Source organism: Falco rusticolus, chromosome Z (genome assembly GCF_015220075.1).
Source record: "Falco rusticolus isolate bFalRus1 chromosome Z, bFalRus1.pri, whole genome shotgun sequence".
In the NCBI taxonomy this organism is placed as follows: Eukaryota; Metazoa; Chordata; class Aves; order Falconiformes; family Falconidae; genus Falco; species Falco rusticolus.
The window spans coordinates 46,459,954-46,480,851 of NC_051210.1; positions in this window are offsets into that span (position 1 = coordinate 46,459,954).

A 20,898-nucleotide genomic window follows, 5' to 3' on the forward strand; every position below is an offset into this window, starting at 1 on the left:
AGGGGTGCTTTGACTTCAGTGAAAGTCCAATTTAGCTTTTTCTGCTAATAGCTTAAGCACAGTACCCTCACTATTATTTTTGCTTCTAACCCTTGATGCTTTAAGCTATTTGTCACAAGCAGCTGGCCTCTGTCTTACTCTTCCACATTGTTCTCAGATGTCCTTCAAGTCACAATCCAAGAGAGACCATGTAAAGAAGAGACTCATGGATAAACGAAATTTCATCTTTAAAATATGAGAAATACTGAGGGAAGAGTTAGTGTTTGTATGGCTTGTTTGTCAAGTTTACCTTCGTATGGTTGTTGGATAATAATAGTTTAATGGGCAGGCTGCCCATAAACCCCTAGTAATTCCCCTGAAACAAATCAATCCCAAAAGTGCCTCCAAATTATTCTGACTGCTGTTTCCTAAAACCTAATGCATGCTGTGATTGAGCACCTGGTCTAGGAGAACCTGCTTTAGCAAGCTGTTGGGCTAGATGATCTCCAGAGGTCCCTTCCAACCCTGACTGTTCCATGATTCTGTGATTTGCCATTGCCAGTTAGCTTATTGATCATGTCTGATAGTGCAGACATGATCAATAATGCCAAGAGTTGTGCATCTCCATATTGAATGCCATTGCCTCATATGTGGATCCTAGAGAGGAAAGCACATCACAAAAGCAGCATCCTATGCTCCCTTTCACATCTGGAGCTCAGCTCAAAACAAGACAGCTTTTAAAATCATAGCAAAGTCAACCTTACAGCATTTGCCATCTGATTTTGGAGTCATTGGAGTCTACCTGCTCTACACATTCAAGCTTTGTTCTGAAACTTGAACAGTTAAAATTGCCTTTTCTTTTTTGTAAAGTGGTGAAACACTCCTGTACTCATTGCCTGACTAGCAGAGACATAGAAAATACCTCTACAGGTTTAGTTTCCACCTTGCAGGCAGTGGACTTCCCAGGAGAGAGGAGAAACTTATTGTTCAATGTGGGAAAATCACCCTGAGTGGGGGAATTAGAGAATACTGTAACCTAATAGAAGCATAATATTACAGAAAGCTTTTTTAGAGTAAAATACAGCTTTGCCTTCAGGATGGTTGGCATGCATGGAATCTATATCACCACAGTTCCCTAAGCAACACATGCTACCAGGTCAGCACATGCTGAAAGGAGTGACAGAGGGTGGAGCAGAGTGGAGACACCAGAGCCATTCTCTGTTGTGCTCCCTGCATAAATGGGAACTTGATGGCACCACACAGCTGATAAGCTGCATAGCAGCTGTCACATAAAGAACCTGTGAGATGTCTGTGGCTGAGTCGTCAACCAGTGTGGTGAAATGTCTTTCTTCAGATAAAATAATCTTTTTGTAATACTAACACACACCTCGATCTCAAAGTTACCTGCCTCCAAGGTACTACTGCACTTCACTGGGCACAAGATAAGTTAGTAACAACAGTATGTATGACTAAAGTCACTCAAGCTTCACCTAAATGTGATGGAAATGGACTGGTCCTGGACTTAAATGAAGCCAGAGGAGGGGGGAATTGTCTAAACTCCCGGATTGCCCAACTCTGATTCAGTGTTCACAAAGCTACATCAATCTGACTGACTTTAAAGTCATTATGAGTGAAGGGACTTCTGATCAAGGTAGTCAGCCTTGGGGAGGATGAGAAACAAAGTACAGATAGTGACAAGAACACCTTTATCTAAGTCATGCAGAAAGAACCCTTCAAATAAGGAAAGCTCTAGCTATGGGAGGAAACTGGATGATAAGGTGTTGCAATCCACTGACATCAACAAGAAAAGTAGTTGAAAATAAGATAAAGATAATGGTGGTAGTGGGATATCATGACCTCCAACTCAAATAGCCCCCCAAACAGAGGACAAAACCCTACTTGAGAAGCATGTGTAGCTAGTAAAGAAATCCAGCAGTGCTATCTGAGGATGCATAATAATTTGCATTAGAAGTGAGAAACTTGTAACCAATCCTATGTATGATGAATGAATATGCAATGTACTATGGAGTATGAAAGGTGGACAGATGGGGGGAGAAATTGGGGAGGACTCCACTGTAACCTCTGGGATCAGTTGACAGGCTGAACCTGTCGTATCCCCCATAGGGATGCCTGTTGGGTGAGAACTTTGACTTATGTGCACTGAGTAACTAACTTATGCTAGCTGTTATTACTGATTGTAGTTTGGTTGTATGTATTTTGGTTGTATATCACTTCACACTTGTTTTTGCAGCAATCACGAACCTTAATTTGTCACAATTTCATAATAATAAAGAGTGTTATTCTGAAAATTGTTAGTGTTAATCCTTTGTGGATGCTAGCACTCACCAGCAGCAGATAACATTTGAATAAAGTGGGAAGACCTGCTGAGGAGTCCCCCTTATGCTGTTGAATGTTTCCCTGAACAAGTCAGTTGAATTGCTTTCTGATCCAGCAGGACTGTTCAGTGAAGGGTCCCTATAACAGCACACTGAGAGGCCGGTCTTGGCTTTCCTGGGGCACTGATTGACAGATAAACACTAGTGGTCGAGAAAATCTCCCCTCCTGCTCCTTTCACATGACATTCACCCCGCCTCATCTGTTACTTCCCAGAGAATGTTCAGGGACTCTGGAGATCATCTAGTCCAAACCCTACTAAAGCAGGTTCACCTATAGCAGACTGCACAAGGTTGCACCAAAGCAGGTTTTGAATGTCTCCAGAGAAGGAGACTGCACAGCTTCTCTGGACAGCCTGTCCCAGGGCTCTGTCACCCTCGAGGTGAAGTTTTTCCTCACGTTCACATGGAAATTCCGGTGTTGCAGTTTGTGCCTGTTGCCCCTTGACCTGTCACTGGGTACCACTGAAAAGAGCCTGGCCCCGTCCCCCTGACACTCGGCCTGAAGATACCTTCAGCAGTATCACAGGCAGCGCAGCCCCCGGGGTATCAGCCGCCCTCCCAGCGCTGTACCACCAGCAAACTCGCTGCGGGCACGCTCTGCCCCTTCACCCAGGGCGCTGGGGGGTGGGCTGAGCAGGACGGGACCCGGTGCTGAGCCCCGGGGCACAGCGCTGGCTGCGGGCCCCCAGCTGGGCTGCGCCGCTGGTCACAGCCCTCTGGGCTCTGCCATCAGCCAGGTCTCAGCCCACCTCCCTGCCCACGCGCCCAGCCCACCCGGCCTGCGCTCACCTGGGGCGGCTGTGGGAGACAGGGGCAAGAGCCTTGCTGAGGGCAGGGCAGACAACACCCACTGCTCTCCCCTCATCCACCCGGCCAGGCGTTCCAGCACAGAAGGCTATCAGGTTGGTCTCAAATACTGTAATAAATATCCCATTTGGCCACAAGACTTTGGGAAGTGAAATTCAGACAGTAGCAGAGACACCTCCTGGACAGTTTATTCCTGCTGCAGCTCCTTTTGGCACTATGCCAGCAGTCCTCCAGCTACCCTCACTGCTGGCCACTGTTGAGGGGCTGAGTGTGGCTAGCAGAAATGTAGGTTAGCAAGTATGAGAGGGAAGGAAGCAGAGGCCAGCATCACATCAGAGGCTTTGATAACACCCTACCCATGTTTCATCAGTTTCATCAGTGAAATCCCAAACCATTTTTCTCAAGGATGGTAGAGCACTCGCAACCAAAAAACTCAGAGCACTTCCTTTTTAATGAAGTTGGCAGGCAAGGTAATGGGACTCTTTTCCCTTTTTGTTCAGTGGGATGCCCAAGAAAAAAGGTACTTTATTTTTTTCCAGCTGTAATGGTGATGGCAGCAAGCTCACCAAACATACATGAACTCTCATACTGACAAATGGCTTTGTGTTTAGTCAGTTCTAGATGACACTGATGACTTGTCTCTTGTTAATGTGTTTGAAGAAAAGAATTACTCTCATCACAGCAACAAATATGCCATGCCTGCCTGCTGCATGCTGGCTAGACTTAGACTAAACAGATTAAAGAAGCCCTAGGATTGAAGTTTGCAAGCTCAGTGACCTGTAAATTGCAGCTTTTTGAAGTCATCAAAAAGGGACTTCCACCATGGTCAGAGCAGTAGAGCTGCAATAATAGTATCTTGAATGGAACTGACTTTTTGGGGGGGTGTAAGCTATTACCTTATACACATTCACACACAGAAGCATGCGCAGACAAGAACATTATCAGAGGTAGTCAGTCATCCTGGATACACAACCTGGCAAACTGGAATGGAAAGCAACCAGCAATTTTGCATAACACTAATCTTACAGTGGAGACTATCAAACCAAGAGACTATCCTGAAAATCTGCCTGAAAGTCTCAGAAGTCCAAGCAGGGAGGGCAACAAAGAAATTTTTGGCTATTTTTGTCATTTATTAAAATCAGTATTAGAGATGGGAGTAAAACAAATGTTGTTGCCCTAGGCATGCTTTCAGTGTACTTTTATATTGTTGTTGATGCTCAGTTCATTGAGCTGGTTTGCTTTTAATGGTTCACTAAGCTTTAACTACTGTAGAGATTATGGTAATTTACTGTAGTCTCCTGGACTAGAGCATATGGTGGTGCTTTCAGAGCATCAAATTATGTAAATAACAATAAAGAAAAAAAGATTTCTCAACTGAAACTACTCCCTGGACTACAAAATCACAACACTGTTAGGTGGCAGATGCCAGTTCAAGAGGACAAAGAATATTGTTTATTCAGGAATCCATGGTTTGGATACTTGGTGTTTCAGATACTTTGATTTGGGATTTAAATGGGTGCTAAAATACAGAGGTTTATCTGAATTGCGACCAAAATGCAGAGAAAATGTTATCTGAAGCCACCAAAACCATGAGGTTTCAAAGCCAAACTATGTTCATGGACACTTCTCTTAGAAGCAGACAGGCCAGGTGTGTTAAGTATCACTTCTGTCTTCAAAAGGGGCAAGAATGAAGACCCACAGAATCTATGCTTGTCAGGCTCACCTTGATCCCTAAGAATGTGATGAAACAGCTAATCCTGGAGACCATCTCTAGACTCTTGACGGACACGGAGATGATCAGGAATAGTCAGCATGGATTCACAAAGGGCAAGTCATATGTCATCAACCTCATAACCTTTTACAATGGCTGGCTTCATGGATAAGGGGAAAGCAGTTGATATTGCATGCCTTGACTTCAGCAAGGCTTTTGACACTGTCTCCTGGAAGATCCTTGTAGAGAAGCTGATGAAGTGTGAGCTAGGTAAGAAGACAGTGAGATGGGCTGAAAACTGACTGAATGGCCAGGCCTAGAGTCTGATGATCAGTGGTACAAAGTGTAGCTGGAGGCCAGTAATTTGTGTTGGATCCCAAGGGTCAATGATGATTTGGATGATGGGACAGAGTATACTGTCAGGAAGTTTGCTTATAAAACAAAACTGGGAGAAGCAGCTGGTATACCAGAGGGTTGTACTGCCATCCAAAGAAATCTCAACATGTTGAAGAAGTGGGTTGACAGGAACATCATGCACACATCACTGTGCTGAAATGTTGAGGTTGGTTGTGAGGTTCACTGTAGAGGAATGAAGCTGGGTTAATTATCAGAGAGAGAGAGAGAGAGAGAGAGAGAGCACCCTTGATGAGGAGAGACTAGGAGAAGGCAGCAGAGGGACTGGCATGAAGAGTATCTTGGTATGTGATGGTAAAAGACCTTGTTGCAGCCGGTTAGTTTGGAGAGTGCTGCAACAGTTCACAACACAATGGAAACAGAAATCACTGAGGTGGCACTGGGTGTTGTCAGCATGAAGTAATGACCTTTTCAAGTACAACCTGCCTCGAAGAGCAGCAACAGGCAAGACGATACCTTGAGATTCTGTCCACCTCTGTGATCTATGGTTTCAGTTCAGAGAAGTCTAGAAGAATCCTTCCACATTTTGAAATTATGCAAATTTTACACACAGTCCCCAAATGTATAGGTTAGAGTTTTTTCCCCATTGACAGTGTAAAAGATCTTATATAGCAAGTAACTCAAATAAGATGACGTTATGGTAATGCTGAAATTGTGGGGTAAGTGACACAGGCGTCAAGCAGTCTTGCAGCTCTGTCTCATCTCTCATTCTACTCTAGTCAAACCAGACATCTAGTCTTAGCACCAGATGATTATTATTTTTAAACAGATTCACTTAATTGATTTTCTCATAGTGATCATCATCATTTTTCTGCCCTATCATGAGTAGAAGTAGGACAAATTTTCAGATAAATTATTTGTTTAATATTATATAATGTGAGGAGGTTTTGTTTCATTTTGGCCTTTCAAATGTTTGACGGTTTGTTGTGTCTCATCAATGTAACGAACAAAGCTTTTGATTTTTTTATGCTAAATAATGCTCTGCCTCTATTTGATCCTTAACTTGCGCTGGAATGCCTTGAAGTTTTTTAATAATTTTTTAAGTGTGTCTTGTTTCCAGCCAGTACTTGCAGACATCACAAGAGCAATTTTCCTTAAAGCAATTCAGAATTTATAGTCCTTGTTGAACTTTACAATTGCAGTTATCAGGTAGAATTCATACTCTTAATTAATCTTAAAATTAATTTTAAGATTAATCTTAAAAAATTAAAACATGGGCATCGACAAACAATTTAGCAAAACTTCAAGGACTGAATTTATGTTTGAGTTCTAAGTATTCCTCCAATTCAACTGTCCAAAATTGTTTCTTGTAATCATGTCTTAAGAGTAACGAGTTACCAAATTAAACTTTTATATTCAGAGATGAGATATTTCCTGACATTTTGTAGAGACAAAGGAAAAAGTTGTGTGAATGCCCCATAAGAATGCTTTGCCTTTTTATGTAGGACAGGAAATAGATGTGGTAAACAACAGGGTTTTGTGTTGCCTAACCTGGCTGCCCATTGTCCTAGGCCCATTGACTGCCTGTAAGCTTGTTTTCACATCTGATACTTTTTTGTGCAAGGGTAATTGAAAGGTGTAATATTAATTGCCTGAAGAGAGCCAGTTTCCATATCCTCCCTACAGTCAGTAACACATTTTTATCTTACCAGAAATGCTGAAAGATGTTTCCTCTAAAATTAGTATGATAACTAATATTGTTGATTCTGAACAATGTGCTTCAAAATATTTATGATTAACTTGGCCTGTATAAAAGGTCACCTAGCAAAAGTAATTTCTAATAAAGCCAACTTCAAAAGAATATTCTAGCTGTTTCAAGAGCTACACCAAAAAATGTGACAATGAATATGAAGCACAGCTATTATAGAATATTATTGTATAGCTGTTGCATCAAAATGCATTTCCTACCTTAATTGAGTATAATTGTCCAAGGGAAAAGGTAATAGTGAGTCAGTTTTCTTAATCTCAAGATCCCCAAAAAACGTGAAAGAAATACAGCAATAAATGGAATAAAATTCATGCCTACTTTTGATATCTTTTGCCTTTTTCCAGTCTGCTTCACTGCTATCCCTAGAACTCTGTCATGATGGGTTTGGATGGCATAATTGCTGCCCTTGTGCCATTTGAAGCCTTTCATTTTATAAAAGAGAAACTACAATCGAGAGGTTACATTCCCTTGTTTTGATTTTAGAAGTAAAAGTTTAAAACAGTGCAATAGGCAGCAGAAATGAGTTTTGAACCTGCAACGGTGTTGACACTAGATCTTCAGAGAAGATCTTGAAAGTCTCAAAAATGAAATGCATTTAGAAGTTAAATCTGTCTCTTTCTTTCTTCTTTCTTTCATATTTCAGTTTAGCTTTTTTTTTAAAGATAGTGTTCATTAATTAAATGTTTTATGCACTGATACATCCTTTCTGCTCAAACAGGACTGAATTTCAATGACTGGTACACCACAATCATGCAAATTTACTGCTTTTCATATTCATAAACTCTACACCTAACATATCCAACTTCACAGCCTCACTAACACACCTCAAGGGTGTACAACTGAAAAAGGAGGCAGAGTCAGCAACTACTTTACATTACTTTTTCTTTTTTTAAGACTTGGAAAAGTTTCAAAAATTTTAGGAGTGCAAATTATTTCTGCTAAGGGCAGAAACAAAGTTTTTAGAGTCTTCTTAAACACTGACAGAAACAAATTCTTAGTGTTTTTTTTTCTTCCTGTAGAGGAACAAGATAACAACTTGGCTAGTGCTTTGAAATGGTTGCCCGCACCAGTGCTATATACAAAGATGTTTATTGCTGTTATTTCTCTTCTCTATTTTTTTTTTTTTATTTCATTTCTGGTTTACATGAGTCAAACCTTGGTCCTAGTGAGTTTTCACAGTGATTTAAACATGACCACAATTTTGCCCACAGTGTTTATATGTTTTAGTGAAAGAACAGCAACTAATTGGTTAGTAAATGTCTCTACACCCTGTTCTGAGCCCACTGAAGCTAATGTACTCATTGACTTCTGCAGGCACTGAAAAAGGCCATAGATTTAGCTGCATCAAACTCACAGACCATAAAAATATAGATTAGCTACCTACAGACTTACAGCCCTTGCACAGAAAACGGTGCCAAGCAAAGGACTCCAAAGCTAGAAAGACAAACAAGGAAAAGAAAGCAAACAAACATCCAGTACAAAGCTTTATTAAAAAGAAAAAAAAAAACAAAACAGTTTTTCATTCACACCATTAATTTATGACTTTGGTAGTGCTTACACTGAGCTGTAGCATCTACCCAGATGTCAATCAAGTTCCACAGAAATTCTAAAGAAGGCCACAGCTGAGCACAAAGCTCTGATAAAGCTATGTGGCCGTGTGGCTCGATTTGTGTCTTCCAGTCATTACCAGTGGAGAAGTTTCAAAGTCAATGTGTGACCTCAAATAAATCAATGATCTCCTCTCACAAAGCCATCCTCTTTCATTATTTGCATCCTTCTGGACTAGATGAGATAATATTTGAATGTCTAGGTATAAGATGAATCATCCTCCGTGGAGGTTTCTGTTATGTTTATCATAAGCTTGGCAGCCCTCAAATGAAAAGCCAAGTGCTATGTAGGTCCAACTGTACTTTCACTTTTTTTCAGCACTGTTGTATCTTCCAAACTTCTGTAGATGTAAAATAGGGCATATGAAATGAGAGTCAAGCCCTATTTGCTCACTGTTGTTTTTCTTCTGTACTATTCCAGTTGTGATAGTTCTTGTATTCAACCTCAAGTACAATGCCAAAGCAGTCTGAGGAGGTGTGTGTGGGGACGGGGACAGGGGGGCAGACTATTTAGGTGGACACAGCCTTTTTGCTATAATAGGCTTCTGAGACACATAACTTCTACCAGCTGCACTGGCAATAGATATATGTTATATTGGTTTCATTTGTCACATACTGGATGTATTGCACATACGTGTTCAGTTACACCGTGCTGCATCAAAAGGCTGATGCTACCTAATGTGTTGGATAGCAAACAAAGGAGTGTGAGCTGGGAATTGCCTGAATTGTTCATACTGCCCACAAAACCATAAGATTGAGTACTGAGTGTAAAACAAGCTGCTGAGCTGCTGTCTATACTTACCCTCTCCATTTGCTGACTGACTTTATGGAATCACAGCATATTCCAAGTGTGGCTACCACCTCCCTGCTGGCTGTTCCAAATTTCCAGAAAAAGAAGGTGTGGGAATATTTTCCATATCAAAAAAAGAGATGAAAAATACTCTATTTTCAAGAAATCGTATATCTAGCTCCTGGTGTTTTGATAACAGTACTTTCCCTGTGTCTAATGATTGCCCAGGTCCAACTAACTAACTAAAACATAGTTGAAATATGCTGAACCTTACTGTCAGATGTAAACTTAAGAGGTTTTCATAGTGGACAAGGCTTTCAAAAGCAGTTTTGAACGATTTAGGAAAGAGACTGACCTTTTATATTTAAGTGAGATTTGGATTTGAAATCCCTAAAGGAATGTCAATTTGTCTATGTTAGAGCAATGCAAACATGTCTATGTTGCTTCTGGACTTAAGTGAGTTTATTTAGAGCTACCTCAGGTATCTAAGCATTTATTACGCTGTGCAGATATTTCAGAAATTTTTGTCAATCATCTCTCTATCTTTGTAATTCAGCTGGCTGGTCATATGACAAAATACAGAAAGCCACTGAAATTAAATCCACAGGTATTTCATTTTCTTTTACAAGGATTTATCTTTTGAATATATATACATGGAAAATGTGAAAATGGAAAAAGGAAAAAATATATTTGAGGTCTCCCCCCTTACACGCTCATCCTCTTTCACCTTTCATATCCTTCTGGATTACACAAGTTAATAGAGCTAATTAGTCTTCTGATCGTTGCTCATATGGTAATCAGGAGGATTTCTAGCTAGAATTTGTCCTTTTACACTAAAAATTATTTCACTACAGTAGTAGAAATGTGGGCAAACTGTAGCCCATTAAACAATAGGTCTTTCCAATCTATCTTTTGTATCCTAACAGTGAGATCTGCTGGTGTAATACGTATAAAGCTTCCTTCTCCCTGCACACACACGCACATGCATGCACACATACATATAGCAAGAAGCTGATAGAGGTCTAATTTTCAAAAAAATCCATTTACTCTCCAGCAAAGCAGAACAATTCTTCAAAGGCATACAGATTTTATTTTTTTAATCAGAGGTACTGGGCAATAAATTTGTTTGAGATCAAATGCATTTGACTACATTAAAAAGATTGTGATAGAAACTTATTAAGGCATTACATGAAAAAGGTAGAGAAGTATTCTGATTCAAAAGGAGACCAGATGTAATACAAAATGATGTCTTTGCTTCCAGGTAGAGTGGAAGATGTAATTTCAAGATTAATGTGACAAAATGTTCTATTTTCCCAACAAAATGAATATGGAGTAGGAAAGTCTGGTGCCTTTTGTCTCTTTTTGCATGGGATGAGCAAATGCATCCAAATCATTTATGAAAGCCAATATTTTTACCATAAGGCATTTGTGACCTACATGGACCATGTCTTTCTCTCTCATTATTTATCCTATTACTGGATACCATAAGCTCTGTATAAGCGCATGCATGGCCTGGCAATGAATATCATATTTATGCAGACAGATATTAAGCTTAGTCTCATGATAGTCCAGACTTCTGGGGCAGTCAGTGTCCTCTGTCCCATTTCAGTGGCATGCCTTCACACCAGATAAGATGGGCCCTTTACCCAGATTACTCAGTTTGAGAGTAAATCACCTGATGATTTTAACAGGACTAGGTTGTCACCATCAATTCCCATTTAAAATAATCTCCATTAATTTCCATAAATACTCTCCCTATGGTATCACTACAAATGTGTCCTGGTTGCAGCTGGGGCAGAGTTAATTTTCTTCTCAGTAGCTGGTACTGAGCTGTGTTTTGGATTTAGTATGAGAATAATGTTGCTAATATCCTAATGTTTTAGTTTTGTTAAGTACTGCTTACTTGAAATCACGAACTTTTCAAATCTCTCATGCTCTGCCTGTGAGCAGCTGCACAAGAACCTGGGAGGGGGCAGAGCCAGGAAAGGTGACCTGAACTAGCCATAGGGGTATTCCATACCATATGACGTCATGCTCAGCATATAAAATCAGAAGAAGAAGGAAGAGGGGGTTGTTCAGATTCATGGCATTTGTCTTCTCAAGGAACCATTTTGTGCAATGGAGCTCTGTTTTCCTAGAGATGACCAAACACTTCCTGCAGTGAATGGATTCTTTGTTTTGCTTCGCTTGTGTGCACAACCTTTGTTTTCCCTATTAAACTGTCTTTATCTCAACCCACAAGTTTTCTCACGTTTACTCTTCTGATTCTCTCCCCCATCTGATCAGGGAAGGGTGGGCGACCAGCTGTGTGGGGCTTTGTTGCTGTCTGGGGTTAAACCATGACACAGAGTTACCTAAACTGGCTGACACCTTGCATTTATATATGGCCTGATTTCAATAATGTTTGCAACATGGATGCAAAGGTGAACATGCTGCTTTAACTACTCTTTGCCTTTAAAATTAATCTAAGGAAAGTATTGCAGACTATCATTTGCTTTTTGGGGTACAGACTATCATTTGTTTGTTTGGGGTAGGGTGGTTTTTTTGTTTGGGTTGGGGTTTTTTTTGTTCTATCGTTACAGCTTTAGTCTATTGAGATAGCAATCAGATTTTGCTGGTGATAGTAATTTAGTGATTTCAGATACAGCAGTTTCAATAGTCTACTACTTCATTGCTTTGTATGTAGAGTAAAAAAGTATGGAACTTCTGGAAATCCTACAGTTTCTCTGTAACTTCTTGATAGTGGAACTCCATAGATTTCAGATTGATCATTTCTGGATTTACCTCTTTTTGATTTTGGTAAATTAGGAGGGCATACAGAAAGCACAGACCAAAGTTCAGAAAATTTTAATCTACAGGCTGGGAAGATATCCTGCCCTGCCACAGATTTTCTGTATCACCTTGATCAAGTTACTTAGCCATTTGCCTACAGCTTCCAATTTAAACAAAAACTTTACACTGAATTCAATGGGAATAGGTGATTATAGTTGAGAACTGGCCTTAGTCTTTCACTGTACCTATTTTTCATCTCTAAAATGGGGATTAGCAGCCTGTCCCTAACTCACAACGGGTCTCCTATGAGGCAGATCATTTGAATGCAGTAACATACAGTTACGCCCAGCTCTCTTTGCATGCCAGTGTTCCCATAGAGTCTCCAAAGTGGAGTCAGCTCTGAGGTGACTCATAGAAAAAGTGAATAACCCAAGTAAACCTGCCCTTGGATACTAGTTAATGTTACTGAAGATCCTCTTATCTGGAATAGGGCAGTGTAGATTCTCTGCGGCGAATGAAGAGACGGGACGCAGCTTGATGCAACAAGATGTCAATTTATTGTACAGAAGCACGAGTTTATATACACTTTCAGAAGCTGCGCGTTTTAAACAGATTGGTCCTTGAAGCTAAGCATTGCATACTAGGCAATCCCTGACTGGTGGTTAACTACCATCAATTAACAGCAAGGTGTTACCTTTCCTTGTCCTTGGCGCCATCCGTCCCCCACTCCCCTATGCTCTGTATCATGTTAATTGTTGTCTAGACAAGCTCGAGCACATTCCCCTCAGCTAACTGATTGCTACGCATGGTCCTAGTTTCCAGCCTGCTCCTGCATCTCCCCCTTCCTGTTGCACAAAAAGAACCTTTGAAACCGAACGAGTAAAAACAAGGTATAAGTAATAGAACAAATAAAAAAGCAACTAAGACATATTATCAATGTCAAAACAACCCACTGTCTCTGTTCTGTACAATTTTACAATTTCCCCTTTTTGTTTTTGAACAGCTAGTACCAGGCTTGCCATGTTCTGCAAGGCCCTTGCAAACATGACAGCAACCAAGGTAACAGCAAACAAACAATACTGCCAATTGAGTGAATGGATGCAAAAAAGGCTGAAATTTTCTCAGATTTTGATAACATGTTGCTGCAATGGGGCGCCTAAAATCCACGCAGCACATACCATCAAAATCCTCACAGCCATGTCCTTGAACCAACAACAAAAAGCAGTGGCAATTTTGACTCACATTCTTAACTGCCTACCAAACAAGGTGATTTAACTCTTTAATGCTTTCCCTGCTGTTACTCTGGATAAGAGAAGAACCGCTGCGACACGTTCCTATCATAGCCTCCTTCTACACTAGCATCTACAGAAAGACAATTATCGACACTCAAAGTGTAAACAATATCATCTTCTTTTGGATTAACATTATACATAGGTGGAAGGGCACACCAAACAAGAACTGGTTCAGTCAAAAAGTTGGAAACATGGCATGCCTTCTCTGAACATACCTCTGGCGTCATTCCCTTCATTCCCTCTTTTTTTATGCAAAGAGAAACACTTTTACTGTAACAGAGAAGCCCCTATTTACATCTCTGAGCCGGGACACAAACCGCAGCTGTATGCTCCACCAGGCTCAGGGCAGGAATCATTCATGTAGTTACATAGCTATATATCTCTACAAGCGTGCAGACACCTATTAAACACTAGATAACCATGTTTATCTTGCCTATTCTCCTTCACAATACCTAGTTGTTCTCTCATTATGAATCCTCCCTTCCCCTTCCCGCACTGCTCTGCTTAACTCTTTAACAGCCTCATATTGCACAGGCTGCCACTCTCGAGGTTGATCTGTCTGACAAAATACTGAACATGCCATAGCGACTCCCAAAACCCCTCACTTAAGTGCTTCCCACTTGCATTCCTGCCACCAATCCCTCAGACCCCCTTTCAGCCTCCCCAAAAATACAATCAATGCATCGGGAGAAACGAGGGGGTGGGGGAAAGGTATAGCTCCTTTTCCAGATCTATAGGACATGGATCAAAAGGTTTATCAGTGTCAATGGAATCATTGTCCGAGTTGTCCTGTTCCCGTGCTTGGTCCTGTGTTGTGAGGGTCGCTGCAATCAGTGACAGAAGCTTTGGGGGCAGAGGAAGTGTGGACGGAATCACCATCGCTGACAGTGTCTTGAGAAGAGTCGCGCTGTCGGTGGAATTTACAGCTTCAAGTCTCTAAAGTTTCTTGGCTGCTCACCTGTCTCGATGCGGGTTGTCCGCCTGGTCCAGCCAGCAAGAAGATCGTTTAGCCAAGACGTCTCCTCTGGAACACAGCCCTCTTCCATGAGCTGTCTGTTTTTTATCAACCAGTTCCGTCCTTATTCTTCCAAGGCTTTGGAACACCACCATAGGGGTCAACATTTGAGGAGACTGAGGCACGGACTCCCGGATCTGACTAGAAGACCCTTTATGAATCCATATATGTCTCTTTCTGGGGACGAAGCCTGATTCCCCATTACGGATTTCCCACAGCTCACCTCTCAACTCTGGAGGGATTTCAGGCCGGCCGGCTCCCGCTTCCTTTCAGCGGTTCATTCAAAGTTCTGTGGGATTTGCTGCAAGTCCCTCAGTTAGGTGATTCAAGAGCCCTTCACGTTAGATCCTTAAACACATCACATCGGGGTCACCAATTTGCGGCGAATGAAGAGACGGGACGTAGCTTGATGCAAGCAAGATGTCAATTTATTGTACAGAAGCACGAGTTTACATACACTGTCAGAAGCTGCGCATTTTAAACAATTCTCAAAATAGATTTCTTTTATAAAAATTTAGGGGAAAGAAAATATTAGAGAGCAGGAAGTGTTTGATTCTCGATGCCTGTTACAAGTAAGTTGAACTAAATGACCATCAGATTTCAAAAAAAGCCAGATGATTTAAATCTGTCTGGAGATATTTACACTGTTTGGTTAGGTGATCAGACATCAGTCAAAAATATATTTTATTTTTCTCACTTGATTTTATTCCACACTCTTTCCATTCACATTTTATACAGTTTCTCTGTCCAGAAATATGGTTACGGTGCATTCCAAGTTAAAGCTTTCTTCAAGGGTGGGAACATAAGAATCATCACAAGATCATACATTTCCTGTTCATTACCAGGGTCTTCAACCAGCGTAACAAAGAAGTAATGTTAGCAGAGTGTTGTATTTTCTTGATGCAGCTTGCAACTGTCAGACCTTGCTAGACAGATGATAGTAAAATTAATAACATGTCATGCCTCCAAGCCCACAGGTTGCTATAAGCATACTCGGTAACTGATGGCAAATGCTTTTATGGACAACTCCATCATCTGAAAGTACTTGTAACTAAATGAACTTTACAGAAAAATATACCCCCTTCCCATTTTAAAAAGTTTGGGTTTAATGTGAACTCTTACCATATTAGCTTGTCTTCCAGTCACACAGATCTTCCACTCGAAGTTCTCTAAACGTGATAGTATTAGGAACCAAAAATCGGTGACAAAGAGAGAACATATTCTGAAAATAAAACAGTGAGTTCTAAAGGTATTTCTGTTTTGAATATCATATCTAACAAAATGTTGTACTGCAGCTAAGCTAAAGTTATCTGCTCTCATCATCTGTATTCGCAAACTCCAACCACATACAGTGCAACTTAATTGAGATGTTAAATTGGGAACTGGTTATCTCTGCTACAGAATTAATCTATTATGAATTTCACATCCTTCCCCCTTCCAAACCTAGCCCAAAATATCATAACAGATTTTATTAACCTCATGCATTCCATGTGTTGGTTTGAATCAGGGTGGTAGGGGAGAGTCTGCTTTTTACAGAACTGCTTATTAAAACTGTGCAGCTTTACATAAAGTTGATGGTCCTGCACGAGTTTAGTTTAATCATGTAATAAATATATGCTAGGTCTAGGGAACTTAAAACGTTGCACAGAGGATCTGGAGATGTATTTCTTTTCTCTTAAAGTTGGCTGCTTGTATCCTGAAAGAAACAGAGCTCATGTCTTTTGAAATCAAAACCAGAAAGTTAATGAGGAAAGTATTAATCTTCTTACAGAAATTTACAACTCCTTTTTATAATAAGTAATGAATTCACTTAAAATCATTCTTCATAAGTTCTTCTCTGACACTTGAAATTCCATGTTTGCATGCTAACAGTGGCAAGGATTTTCAAATATAAGAGATACAATCAGGCTGGATCCTGCTAAAGCAGACTGCTGGCTTTTCCAGTTTGAAGAGTTTGTCAAGTAGAAAATGTTAACTAGTAAAGTTAAGGTATTTGTTTGAGCTGTTGGAGACTACTAATGCCTTTAATTCCCATTAAGCAAAAGGAATTCGACACAGTGTTTTCAAGGACTTATGATGTTCCTAGGGCAGTTTGTACATAGAAAGATCAAGTATCTTTAGCCACCCTCTGTACATACCAGTGAACTTCTAGCTGCCATATTGTATGGTTGTTAGGGGATAGAAATAGTGAAACTGATTTTTCTTTCAGGTATTTCAGACTCACTGAGACATGGCATAAAGTGTTATCCCATAGTTCTCTAGCACTACCATAGAAAATAAGCTGAATGCCACAGGTATCAAAAATAAAAGCAGACCTTAGCTATGTACAGACAGGTTTTACAATTAAAGTACCATAATTGCTTAGTACAAAGAATAATGTTATGTGGCAAATAGAAAGTCAAGCAGGGAGCTCCTCTTAAAACTGCTAAGGGAAGGATGCCAGCCTTGGACTCATTAAGCATATTTATTAATTACAGCACAACTGCATTAAAGGAAAATTAAGATTTTAAAGTGAAGCAAGAAGTTACCAAGTGCTAGAATGAAAATGGAGTGTGCACTCTTAATTCATCCCTCATGTGTGTGCTTAAATTACATGATCACATGCTATCTTTTTTTTCCCCTAGACCCCAGCTTCATTCAGTGCTCATGGCTCAACTTCCAAGTCTGTAATGACTATCATCAAACTAAGATTTTCAATTTTTTAAAAAACATGTTCTGCTTTCACTTTATGTGAAAGCATGTTTTCCCTATGTATTTGAACATGTGACACTCCTGCACAAAGGGTATCTCTCTCTATCTGCAACCTTTCTTGGCCCAATTTTAAAGATGCCATTTTTATGCTTTTATTCAATAGTTGACAGACTGTTCTTAACCTGAATGAACACATGTATTTCTCCTGTGATAAATCTTCCAGAAGCAAACATGGCCTGTTGCTGAAAAAACATAGTTAAAAAAAATAAATTTAAAGACTCTAGCCTGATTTGTTAACATTTCACAAATTCAGAAGCATCTGCAAACCAGTCATGAAATAGGTTTGATAAACTTAATTATTGGCAACAATTCCAGCTGTATGATAAGGACTGCAAAACAGGTGGAATTGAACATAAACCTTTCTAGGTAAGGCAATAAGCCTGTGGAACTTCTTACCAACAGTCTTGTGGATGCAAAAAGTATACATGGGTCCTACAGAGCGTGGGCAAATACATGGAAAATGCATCCTTTGAGATCTGTTAAACAAGTAAAATATATGGAGATCAAGAAAACATTTAAATTCAAAATATGCTGGGAGATCATTGCATGGCAGAGTATTGCATTTTCTCACCCTGCTCTTATCCTTTTCTAAGTCTCTGCTTCAGGTGCATGTACTTTCACCTTTTTTCTTCAGACTAAACTAGTCTCCCATTTTGCCAGCTCTTTGTTTCCCTGGGCAACATTGTTACCTGTATATTGGGAAGAGAACACTCCAGAAGGATGGTCACTTTCTCCCAGAGACTGTTTAGACCATCATTGTGGATGGCACAATGTATATACTGAGGTACAAGTTTAGTGCCCTTGCTTTCATACAAGTCCCATCCAGCTGGTGGTTATCCATCTTCCAATACTTAATCATGGTGGATAGGCACACCTGGGCACTTCCCTCACCTGTTCTCTCTGATGTTTGATCAGGATCTTTGTCATTGCAGAGCAAGCAGTGTATATCAGTCACAGAAGCCTGAACACAGGTTGGAAAGAGTCTTAAAATCAACTCATCATCATGACATATAGGTTCTCCACAGTGTCTTAATAATAATTCCTCTACATGAACCAGGAGAGCTGTTCTTACATTGTTGGTAGCAAAGATTGGCTTAATAGACTGCTGTTCCAGGGAAGTGGTCAGTACAGTACAGTTCCAGCAGGAATTGTGCAGGAAGTGATGAACTGTAGCTAGAAAAGGGAAGGCAAGTAACATTCAAGTGTGGACAGAAAATGTAGGATGTTGCACTGTTTCCTTTCAGATTCCTACCACCAGGTGGAAAACAAGATGTTTTCCTAAGATCTGAAGAAAGAGCGCAACCATTTGAGTGGCCCACTGCTTTTCTGAATGCCTCTAACCTATTTGATCAATTTTATATCCAGTAGATATTAGTGGTGGTACAGAACACCTCGACCACTACAAAATAAGTAGACATTTGGCCATCCTTTAGTAGCAGGAGCCGGGGGGGGGGGGGGGGGGGGGTGGCGCGGAACGACACACGCAGGAATCAACACCCTAAACCTGATGTATTTTGACCTGTACATATAGGAATATTCATAGACAAAGCCATTCTACACACCTTACAGCAGCTCTAGCTCTCTAGTCACAAGCACTTTGAGGGCGATATTGGCTAAATGAAGGGAATTTTGAGAAAAGCAGCTTGAAGGTCAGGAGGACAAAAAGAAAAGAATTATAAGGAAAATTTGACCTGATTGCATATAGCTTGACTGACCAAGTGCCAAATAGTGAAAAAAACAAACAAAAATTATTACCACTTGATATTTGTAACTACTGTCACAGAATGGAAGTTATTTTCAGGTGATGGAACATAATTACACTAAGGGTAGTAGAAATAAGCTGAGAAAAGGATCATGATGAAGAAGACTACTCTAGGGGTGATGTCAGGTGGATGGCAAGTCTCCCAAGTGTGTGGCAGAGGTTTCTATATATGAATCATTTAATATCAAACTGGCAAGGTTCTCAAGAATATTCTGTTATCATGTGTTAGCACAGAGGAAGGCAGGATAACCGTACAGACCTTTCTTCAATATTCAAATGTAGAGTACTTTCTTACCTTACATAAGGTTATTCATCAGACATGCCTTGAAACTTGTTACATTAGAAAATTACGGCTATGGGAGTATTCCTTTGAACCAGTCTCTTTGTAAATAAGAAGAGTTTCTGTTTAAAATTCACTCTCCTCAAGTATGTATCATTTCACCCCCCTGTGTACTATGCATTTATTATTTCTCCGATGTTGTAACAAAATTTATGTTCAATGTAGTCTAAAAAATTATATATTTCAAGGATTTAAGAAAGCACAAGACTTTGTGCTTTCTGAAAGACACTGGTAGAAATACATGGCGAGAGAAAGAAAGACAGAAGGATGATAATACAATGAGCTGGACTTATTTTTAACTTTCATCTCTGGCAGCAAGAAAAAGCTCGAGTTTACTGCAGAAGGAATTACTGTCCTTTTCTCTTGTGCAACTACCTTCATTTTTAATTGACCACAAGCTTCGAACTCAGAACGGATTTGTGCCAATGTCTGGTGCATTAATCATAGTCAAACATCACTGCTAAGACAGATCAACCACTTTCCTCTGTACTTATCAGCCTGACACCTTTCCAGGACTTTCTTCTTTGTGCCCTCAAGTGGACACTAATTGTTACTGCACCTGTAAGGCAAAAATTGTGCCACAACACTATACAGAACAGGTAATCTTCAAGGGGCCCTGCACTGTTTTCTAACAGCTTTTTCTGTGAAAAGACTAGATTAGCATAAACTCCCTGAAATGAAGGGTGATTTAATGTGATAAGAAAAATTCTGCAGGTTTTCTGAAACAGGCATTTTATTTTAAATCAACATTTTATTTAATAATAATGTGCTTTGCGAGATGTTTTCTCAAGGTAAGGAGTTTGGTTTTCTATTTTAATGGTTGGTAAGAAGAGGTCTTCAGCACACTGAAACAGAAATTACAACATAAGCATGGACTCTCAAAACATAACATAACACCGGACTCTCAAAAATTGGATACAACAACCAGATGTGGGGATACTTTAGGGTGATACATCCTGTCTTGCTAGGACACTCAAAGCATAGAACTTATATCTATGCTCAACAGTCCATGCATCAAGTCCAGGTTTCCACACATGCACTTTCACCAGTGCAATTTTTTTGTTTAACTTCAACATTTCTGTACTTTTCATTTTGTACCATTCTGTCTAACCAACCTCACAGAGAATGTGTCTTTCTGTCATGAGTTTTAGAAGACAAAAATAGGCAATGCAATTTTAATTACGGACAATAAATAATATTGAACTGAAAAAGCCAAACTGCTACATTTACTCAAATGCTTAGCTAAACATACGCAATGCACACAGCAAAATATCTTTGATGTTCATACCCTAATGTACGGAGTCTAACATTTTCTTTGGTATTTATCCAAAATTAGTAGTAAATGAATAATTTTTTTCAGTGATGTGATTCTCTATTTTATTAGGTTTTTTTCAGAGTTATTTGCATTTTCTTAATTTTGTCTTTATTTCAGAGCATGAATTAAATAACTCATATGGGTAATTCCTAGTTTTTAAATTTAAATACAAGGTTTAACATTAATTTTTGTTACCCTTAATAAGAAATCTGAAGATTGCATAATACTGGTTTTGTATG